Source organism: Heterodontus francisci, chromosome 49 (assembly GCF_036365525.1).
Source record: "Heterodontus francisci isolate sHetFra1 chromosome 49, sHetFra1.hap1, whole genome shotgun sequence".
Taxonomy (NCBI): domain Eukaryota; kingdom Metazoa; phylum Chordata; class Chondrichthyes; order Heterodontiformes; family Heterodontidae; genus Heterodontus; species Heterodontus francisci.
Window position 1 is genome coordinate 10701664 of NC_090419.1, and position 10041 is coordinate 10711704.

Below are 10041 nucleotides of genomic sequence, written 5' to 3' on the forward strand. Positions count from 1 at the left end.
TCATCATTACTGGGACTAGCTTTTTATTCCTGATTTATTTACTTAACCGGATCTAAATTTCACCAGCTGCCGCGCTGGGATTTGAACTCGTGACTCCGGAGCGTTAATTCAGGGCACAAAAGAGTGTGGGGGTGGTGGGATTAAGAGCGACTGCTCTGGCGAAGAGCTAGCACAGGCAGGTCAGGCTGAATGGCCTCCTCCCGTGCTGAGGGCTTGTATGAGATTGCTGTGTGTGGAATCGTGCTGTGCGCAAAATGGCTGCCATGTTTCCTGCATTACAGAACATCACTGCAGGAGTTCCTCAGGGTAGTGTCCTCGGCCCAACCATCTTCAGCTGCTTCATCAATGACCTTCCTTCAATCATAAGGTCAGAAGTGGGGATGTTCGCTGACGATTGCACAATGTTCAGCACCATTCGTGACTCCTCAGATACTGAAGCAGCCTGTGTAGAAATGCAGCAAGACCTGGACAATATCCAGGCTTGGGCTGATAAGTGGCAAGTAACATTCGTGCCACACAAGTGCCAGGCAATGACCATCTCCAACAGGAGAGAATCTAACCATCTCCCCATGACATTCAAGGGAGGGCATCAGATTTCTGAGACATTGGGATTGGTTCTAGGGCAGGTGGGACTTGTACAAAATGGACGGGTTGCATCTTAGCAGGACTGGGACTAGTATCCTCGCAGTGAGATTTGCTAGTGCTGTTGGGGAGGGTTTAAACTAAATTGTCAGGGGGCTGGGAACCTGAGAGGGAGCTCAGATTGGAGGGAAGCAGAACTGGTAACTTGTCAGGGGTGTGGGAATCAGCAGCAAGTATCAGAGAGGAATACCGAGGCGCACAGAATACTGGGGGAGATAGGTAGCACGAGAGTAGGGAATAGTAAGTTATTAGATGGGGTTAGAGTAAGGGAGAAAGTAATAAAGTCTGAATCAGGGTTAATGTGCATGTATGTGAATGTACGGAGTGTGGTTAATAAGACTGATGAGGTACAGGCGCAGATTGCCATGTGGAAATATAATGTTGTGGCTATAACAGAGACCTGGCTCAAAGAAGGTCAGGGCTAGGTGTTAAATATTCCTGGATACAAGGTGTTCAGGAAAGATGGGAAAGGGAAAAAAGGGGGAGGGTGGCAGTATCGATTTAAGGAGAGCATTGCAGTGCTGGAGAAAAAGGATGTCCCAGAGGGGTCGAGGACAGAATCTATTTGGCTAGAGCTAAGGAACAAAAAAGGTGCAGTTACATTGCTCGGTGTTGTCTAGAGGCCACCAGCTAGTAGGAAGGACGTGGAGGAACAAATTTGCAAGGAAATTACAGAGAGGGACAAAAATTATAGGGTAGTTATAATGGGGGACTTTAATTATCGAAACATAGACTGGGTAAACGGCAGTGAGGGGCAAGAGTTCCTAGAGTGTGTTCAGGAAAATTTTCTACAACAGTATATTGCTCATCCAATGAGAAAGAAGGCACTGCTAGACCCGGTTCTTGGGAATGAGGTGGACCAAGTGGATCAAGTATTAGTAGCAGAGCATTTAGGGCACAGTGATCATTGTATCGTAAGGTTTAGGCTGACTATGGAAAAGGACAAAGAACAATCCAGAATAAGAATAATTAACTGGGGAAAGGCCAACTTCAATGGGGTGGGAATGGAGTTGGGCAAATAAATTGGAGTCAAAAGCTGGCAGGAAAACCGGTAGCTGAGCAATGGGCTACCTTCAAAGAAGAGATAGTTCGGGCACAGTCAAGGTATGTTCCCTCGAAGGGGAAAGATAGGGTAAACAAATCCAGAGCTCCCTGGATGACAAAAGAGGTAGAGATTAAGATAAAGTGTCCTTATGACAGATGCCAGGTAGAAAATACTATTGAGAACCAGGTTGAATATAGAGGGTCCAGAGGAGAAGTGAGAAAGCAAATACGAGAAGCAAAGAGAGAGCATGAAAAGAGACTGGCAGCTAACATTAAAGGAAATCCCAAAGTTTTCTATAGATATATAAATAGTAAAAGTGTGGTAAAAGGAGGAGTGGGGCCGATTAGGGACCAGAAAGGGGACTTACACACGGAGGCAGAGGGCATAGCTGAGGTATTAAATTAATACTTTGCATCTGTCTTTACCAAGGAAGAAGATGCAGCCCAGGCAATGTTGAAAGAGGAGGTAATTCAGACACTAGAGAGGCTTAAAATTGCTGAGGAGGTTTTGGATAGACTGTCTGTACTTCAAGTGGATAAAGCACCAGGACCAGATGAGATACCTCCAAGGATACTGGCCATAATTTTTCAGTCTTCCTTAGACTCAGGGATGGTGCCAGAGGACTGGAGAATTGCGTGTTCAAACAAGGGTGCAAAGATAAGCCCAGAAACTACAGGCCAGTCAGTTTAACTTTGGTGGTGGGGAAAATTCTAGAACAATTAATTCGGGACAAAATTAATAATCACATGGACAAATGTGAGTTAATTAAAGAAAGCCAGCATGGATTTCTTAAGGGAAAATCATGTTTAACTAATTTGCTGGAGTTTTTTGAGGAGGTAACAGAGAGGGTTGATGAGGGCAATGCTGTTGATGTGTACATGGACTTTCAAAAGGCGTTTGATACAGTGTCACACAACAGACTTGTGAGCAAACTTGTAGCTCATGGAATAAAAGGGACAGTAGAAACATGGATACGGAATTGGCTGAGTGACAGGAAATAGAGAGTTGTGGTTAATGGATGTTTTTTCAGGCTGGAGGAAGGTTTGTAGTGGAGTTCCCCAGGGATCAGTGTTGGGACCCTTGCTTTCCCTGATATATATTAATGATCTAGACCTTGGTGTACAGTGCACAATTTCAAAGTTTGCAGATGATACGAAACTTGGAAGCATTGTGAACTGTGAGGAGGATAGTGTAGAACTTCAAAAGGACATAGACAAGTTGGTGGAATGGGCAGACAGGTGGCAGATGAAGTTCAATGGGGAGAAATGTGAAGTGATTCATTTTGGTAGGAAGAACATGGAGAGACAATATAGAATAAAGGGTACAATTCTAAAGAGGGTGCAGGAGTAGAGGGACCTGGGTGTATATGTGCATAAATCATTGAAGGTGGCAGGACAGGTTGAGAGAGCGGTTAATAAAACATACAGTATCCTGGGCTTTATTAATAGAGGCATAGAGTACAAGAGCAAGTAAGTTATGTTGAACTTGTATAACACACTAGTTCGGCCTCAGCTGGAGTATTGTGTCCAGTTCTGGGCACCGCTCTTTAGGAAAGACGTGAGGGCGTTGGAGAGAGTACAGGAAAGATTCACGGGAATGGTTCCAGGGATGAGGAATTTCAGTTATGAAGATAGATTGGAGAAGTTAGGACTGTTTTCCTTGGAGAAGAGAAGGCTGAGAGGTGATTTGATAGAGGTATTCAAAATCATGAGGGGTCTGGACAGAGTAGATAGAGAGAAACTGTTCCCACTCGTGAAAGGATCGAGAACGAGAGGACACAGATTTAAAGTATTTGGTAAGAGAAGTAAAAGTGACATGAGGAAAAACTTTTTCACACAGCAAGTGGTTAAGGTCTGGAACACGCTGCCTGAGAATGTGGTGGAGGCAGGTTCAATTGAAGCATTCAAAAGGGGATTAGACAGTTATATGGAAAGGAAGAATGTGCAGGGTTATTGGGGAGAAGGCAGGGGAATGACACTGAGTGAAATGCTCTTTCAGAAAACCAGTACAGACACGATGGGCCGAATGGCCTCCTGCACTGTAACAATTCTGTGATTCCAAAGGCATTACCATCATTGAATCCCCCACGATCAACATCTTGGGGGTCACCATTGACCAGGAACTGAACTGGAGTAGCCACGGTATTTACATGGCTACAAGAGCAGGTCAGAGGCTGGGAATCCTGTGGCGAGTAACTCACCTCCTGACTCCCCAAAGCCTGTCCATCATCGACAAGGCACAAGTCAGGAGTGTGATGGAATACTCTCCACTTGCCTGGATGGGCGCAGCTCCAACAACACTCAAGAAGCTCGACACCATCCATTGCAGCAGCTTATTTGGGAGCAGAGTGTGCGAGCGAGTGAGCAGCTGGGAAGGTCAGTTTCAGCTTAAACTAAATTCCCTTTTGTTTTCAGCGGACCAAGGGGCTGCTGGGTAAGTAAAACCCTATATATTTGGGCCTTTTCTGAACCCGAGAAACTACACGGGTAGTGTCTCCCACCCGCCCTCCTCCTCTAACCAAAAAAAAAAGGACTCGGTGGTGTGTAGATAAGGTAAGGCTTTTTCTACTTTTTTTTTATCGTGTGATTGGTAAAAACTTTTCGTTCCTTTTTCATTTTTTCTAAGTTTCAGACTAAGTTAAGCTTAAGATTAAAAATGGCAGGAGATCTCAGACCCGTGACATGCTCCTCTTGCTCAATGTGGGAGCTCAGGGACATGGCTGATGTCCCTGACTCCTTCACGTGCTGGAAGTGTGTCCAGCTGCAGCTCTTGTTAGACCGCATGACGGCTCTGGAGCTGCGGATGGACTCACTTTGGAGCATCCGCGATGCTGAGGAGGTCATGGATAGCACGTTTAGCGAATAGGTCACACCGCAGATTAGGATTGCTGAGGGAGAAAGGGAATGGGTGACCATAAGGTAGAGAAAGAGCAGGAAGGCAGCGCAGGAGTCCCCTGCGGTCATCTCCCTCCACAACAAGTATACCGTTTTGGATACTGTTGAGGGAGATGGCTCACCAGGGGAAGGCAGCAGTAGCCAGGTTCATGGTACCGTGGCTGGCTCTGCTGTTCGGAAGGGCGGCAAAAAGAGTGGAAGGGCTATAGTCATCGGGGATTCGATTGTAAGGGGAGTAGATAGGCGGTTCTGTGGTCGAAAACGAGACTCCCGAATGGTATGTTGCCTCCCAGGTGCACGGGTCAGGGATGTCTCAGATCCGCTGCAGAACATTCTGAAGGGGGAGGGTGAACAGCCAGTTGTTGTTGTGCACATAGGCACCAATGATATAGGTAAAAAACGGGATGAGGTCCTACAAGCAGAATTTAGGGAGTGAGGAGCCAAGTTAAAAAGTAGGACCTCAGAGGTAGTAATCTCAGGATTGCTACCAGTGCCACGTGATAGTCAGAGTAGAAATGAAAGAATAGTCAGGATGAATGTGTGGCTTGAGAGATGGTGCAGGAGGGAGGGGTTCAGATTTTTGGGACATTGGGACCAGTTCTGGGGGAGGTGGGACTATTACAAATTGGACGGTCTACACCTGGGCCGGACTGGAACCAATGTCCTTGGGGGTGCTTTTGCTAACGCTGTTGGGGAGGGTTTAAACTAATGTGGCAGGGGGTTGGGAACCAAATGAGGAGGTCAGTGGACAGTAAGGAGGTAGTAACTAAAGCCTGTAAGGAACTAGATAATGAAGTCAGTGTGACTAAGGGGAAGAGTAGGCAGGGAGCAGATGATGAAAGCAAAGGGACTGGTGGTCTGAGGTGTATTTGTTTTAATGCAAGAAGTGTAGTAGGTAAGGCAGATGAACTTAGGGCTTGGATTAGTACCTGGGAGTATGATGTTATTGCTATTACTGAGACTTGGTTAAGGGAAGGGCATGATTGCAACTAAATATCCCAGGATATCGATGTTTCAGGCGGGATAGAGAGGGAGGTAAAAGGGGTGGAGGAGTTGCATTACTGGTCAAAGAGGATATCACAGCTGTGCTGAAGGAGGGCACTATGGAGGACTCGAGCAGTGAGGCAATATGGGCAGAACTCAGAAATAGGAAGGGTGCGGTAACAATGTTGGGGCTGTACTACAGGCCTCCAAACAGCGAGCGTGAGATAGAGGTACAAATATGTAAACAGATTATGGAAAGATGTAGGAGCAACAGGGTGGTGGTGATCGGAGATTTTAATTTTCCCAACATTGACTGGGATTCACTTAGTGTTAGAGGTCTAGATGGAGCAGAATTTGTAAGGAGCATCCAGGAGGGTTTTCTAGAGCAGTATGTAAATATTCCAACTCGGGAAGGGGCCATACTGGACCTGGTGTTGGGGAATGAGCCCGGCCAGGTGGTTGAAGTTTCAGTCGGGGACTACTTTGGGAATAGTGATCACAATTCCGTAAGTTTTAGAATACTCATGGACAAAGACGAGAGTGGTCCTAAAGGAAGAGTGCTAAATTGGGGGAAGGCCAACTATACCAAAATTCGGCAGGAGCTGGGAAATGTAGATTGGGAGCAGCTGTTTGAAGGTAAATCCACATGTGACATGTGGGAGGCTTTTAAAGAGAGGTTGATTAGCGTGCAGGAGAGACATGTTCCTGTGAAAATGAGGGATAGAAATGGCAAGATTAGGGAACCATGGATGACAGGTGAAATTGTGAGACTAGCTAAGAGGAAAAAGGAAGCATACATAAGGTCTAGGAGGCTGAAGAAAGACGAAGCTTTGAAAAAATATCGGGAATGTAGGACCAATCTGAAACGAGGAATTAAGAGGGCTAAAAGGGGTCATGAAATATCTTCAGCAAACAGGGTTAAGGAAAATCCCAAAGCCTTTTATTCATATATAAGGAGCAAGAGGGTAACTAGAGAAAGGATTGGCCCACTCGAGGACAAAGGAGGAAAGTTATGCGTGGAGTCAGAGAAAATGGGTGAGATTCTGAACGAGTACTTTGCATCGGTATTCACCGAGGAGAGGGACATGACGGATGTTGAGGTTAGGGACAGATGTTTGATTACTCTAGGTCAAGTCGGCATAAGGAGGGAGGAAGTGTTGGGTATTCTAAAAGGCATTAAGGTGGACAAGTCCCCAGGTCCGGATGGGATCTATCCCAGGTTACTGAGGGAAGCGAGAGAGGAAATAGTTGGGGCCTGAACAGATATCTTTGCAGCATCCTTAAACACGGGTGAGTTCCCGGAGGACTGGAGAATTGCTAATGTTGTCCCCTTGTTTAAGAAGGGTAGCAGGGATAATCCAGGTAATTATAGACCGGTGAGCCTGACGTCAGTGGTAGGGAAGCTGCTGGAGAAGATACTGAGGGATAGGATCTATTCCCATTTGGAAGAAAATGGGCTTATCAGTGATAGGCAACATGGTTTTGTGCAGGGAAGGTCATGTCTTACCAACTTAATGGAATTCTTTGAGGAAGTGACAAATTGATTGATGAGGGAAGGGCTGTAGATGTCATATACATGGACTTCAGTAAGGCGTTTGATAAGGTTCCCCATGGTAGGCTGATGGAGAAAGTGAAGGCGCATGGGGTCCAAGGTGTACTAGCTAGATGGATAAAGAACTGGCTGGGCAACAGGAGACAGAGAGTAGCAGTGGAAGGGAGTTTCTCAAAATGGAGACGTGTGACCAGTGGTGTTCCACAGGGATCCGTGCTGGGACCACTGTTGTTTGTGATATACATAAATGATTTGGAGGAAAGTATAGGTGGTCTGATTAGCAAGTTTGCAGACGACACTAAGATTGGTGGAGTAGCAGATAGTGAAGGTGACTGTCGGAGAATACAGCAGAATATAGATAGATTGGAGAGTTGGGCAGAGAAATGGCAGATGGAGTTCAATCGGGGTAAATGCGAGGTGATGCATTTTGGAAGATCCAATTCAAGAGTGAACTATACAGTAAATGGAAAAGTCCTGGGGAAAATTGATGTACAGAGAGATTTGGGTGTTCAGGTCCATTGTTCCCTGAAGGTGGCAACGCAGGTCAATAGAGTGGTCAAGAAGGCATACGGCATGCTTTCCTTCATCGGACGGGGTATTGAGTACAAGAGTTGGCAGGTCATGTTACAGTTGTACAGGACTTTGGTTCGGCCACATTTGGAATACTGCGTGCAGTTCTGGTCGCCACATTACCAAAAGGATGTGGATGCTTTGGAGAGGGTGCAGAGGAGGTTCACCAGGATGTTGCCTGGTATGGAGGGTGCTAGCTATGAAGAGAGGTTGAGTAGATTAGGATTATTTTCATTAGAAAGACGGAGGTTGAGGGGGGACATGATTGAGGTGTACAAAATCATGAGAGGTATAGACAGGGTGGATAGCAAGAAGCTTTTTCCCCAGAGTGGGGGATTCAATTACAAGGGGACACGAGTTCAAAGTGAGAGGGGAAAAGTTTAGGGGGGATATGCGTGGAAAGTTCTTTACGCAGAGGGTGGTGGGTGCCTGGAACGCGTTGCCAGCGGAGGTGGTAGATGTTGAACACGATAGCGTCTTTTAAGATGTATCTAGATAGATACATGAATGGGCAGGAAGCAAAGAGATACAGACCCTTAGAAAATAGGCGACAGGTTTAGATAGACGATCTGGATCGGCGTAGGCTTGGAGGGCCGAAGGGCCTGTTCCTGTGCTGTAATTTTCTTTGTTCTTTCTTTGTTCTTTGACAAAGCAGCCCGCTTGATCGGCACCCCATCTACAAACATTCACTCCCTCCACCACCAGCACACAGTGACAGCAGTGTGTACCATCTACAAGATGCACTGCAGCAACTCACCAAGGCTCCTTCGACAGCACCTTCCAAACCTGTGACCTCTACCAACTAGAAGGACAAGGGCAGCAGACGCATGGGAACACCCCCACCTGCAAGTTCCCCTCCAAGTCACACACCGTCCTGACTTGGAACTATATCGCCATTCCTTCACTGTCGCTGGGTCAAAATCCTGGAACTCCCTCCCTAACAGCACTGTGGGTGTACCTACCCCACACGGACTGCAGCGGTTCAAGAAGGCAGCTCACCACCACCTTCTCAAGGGGCAATTAGGGATGGGCAATAAATGCTGGCCTGGCCACATCCAATGAATTAATTTTTTAAAAACTCTGACCACGCTTCAAGAAAGAAAAACACCTTCCTTGGCTGGGAAGCATTTTGGGTTGACCCGTGGATGTTTGTCACCACCCCACTCTCCTGCCCACCCTCCGGCTCCCCACCTGCCCCTCCATCCTACCCAGTCTTGCCCCCCATGTCCCCCTCCCACAACCTCACGACACTGAAACCCAAACTCACCTCCCCTCTTTCCTTCCCGAAGCTTGGCGTTGCCAACCGCTCGGAGGATCCACCCCAGCGGGAGCCCTGCTGAAGCTTGTCGGCGGCTCGGGACTCTACACTAATATAAATAAGCCTGCCATCACTAAACAGCATGCTCGGTAAACACTCCAGTCAGCTGTGGCTGCTCCTGGCCTCTTTAATCCGTCTGCTGACTGCTTCCAGAGGCAGCCAACCTTTATTTTCTTGTCATCTGAGGCTATTTACGCCTCCAGATGTGGTTTCTACCAGAGCCGAGCAGTCAGGAGAGCTGCCTTGAGTTATCTGTCAGGGGAGAAGTATGTTTCGGATTAAAACTTCCATGTCGGGTGGCAGACTGACTAATGGAGCTGTCCGGACAAGTGTTTCAACTGTCCCAGACGAGGAGCACAGGGGTTAGGAGGAGGCCATTCGGCCCATCGAGCCTGTTACGCCATTCAATACGATCATGGCTGATCATCTCCCTCTACACCACTTTTCCCCACTATCCCCACATCCATTGATTCGTCTCCAGATATCTATCGATTTCTGTCTTGAACATGTTCAATGATTGAGCTTCCACAGCCCTCTGGGGTAGAGAATTCCAAAGATTCACCACCCTCTGAGTGAAGAAATTCCTCCTCATCTCAGTCGAATATGGCCCACCCCTTATTCTGAGACTGTGTCCCCTTGTTCTAGACTCACCAGTCAGGGGAAACATCCTGTCCACATCCACCCTGTCACATCCTGTAAGAATTTTGTAAGTTTCAATTAGATCACCTCTCATTCTTCGAAACTCCAGAGAATACAGGCCCAGTTTCCTCAATCTCTCCTCATAAGACAATCCTGTCCTTCCAGGGATTAGTCTGGTGAACCCCCGTTGCACTCCCTCTATGGCCAGTATATCCTTCCTTAGATAAGGAGATCAAAACTATACACAATACTCCAGGTGCGGTCTCACCAAGGCTCTATACAATTGTAGCAAGACATCTTTACTCCTGTACTCAAAACCCCTAGTGATGAAGGCCAACATATCATTTACCTTCTTAATTGCTTGCTGCATCTGCAGACTAGCTTTTAGTGACTCATG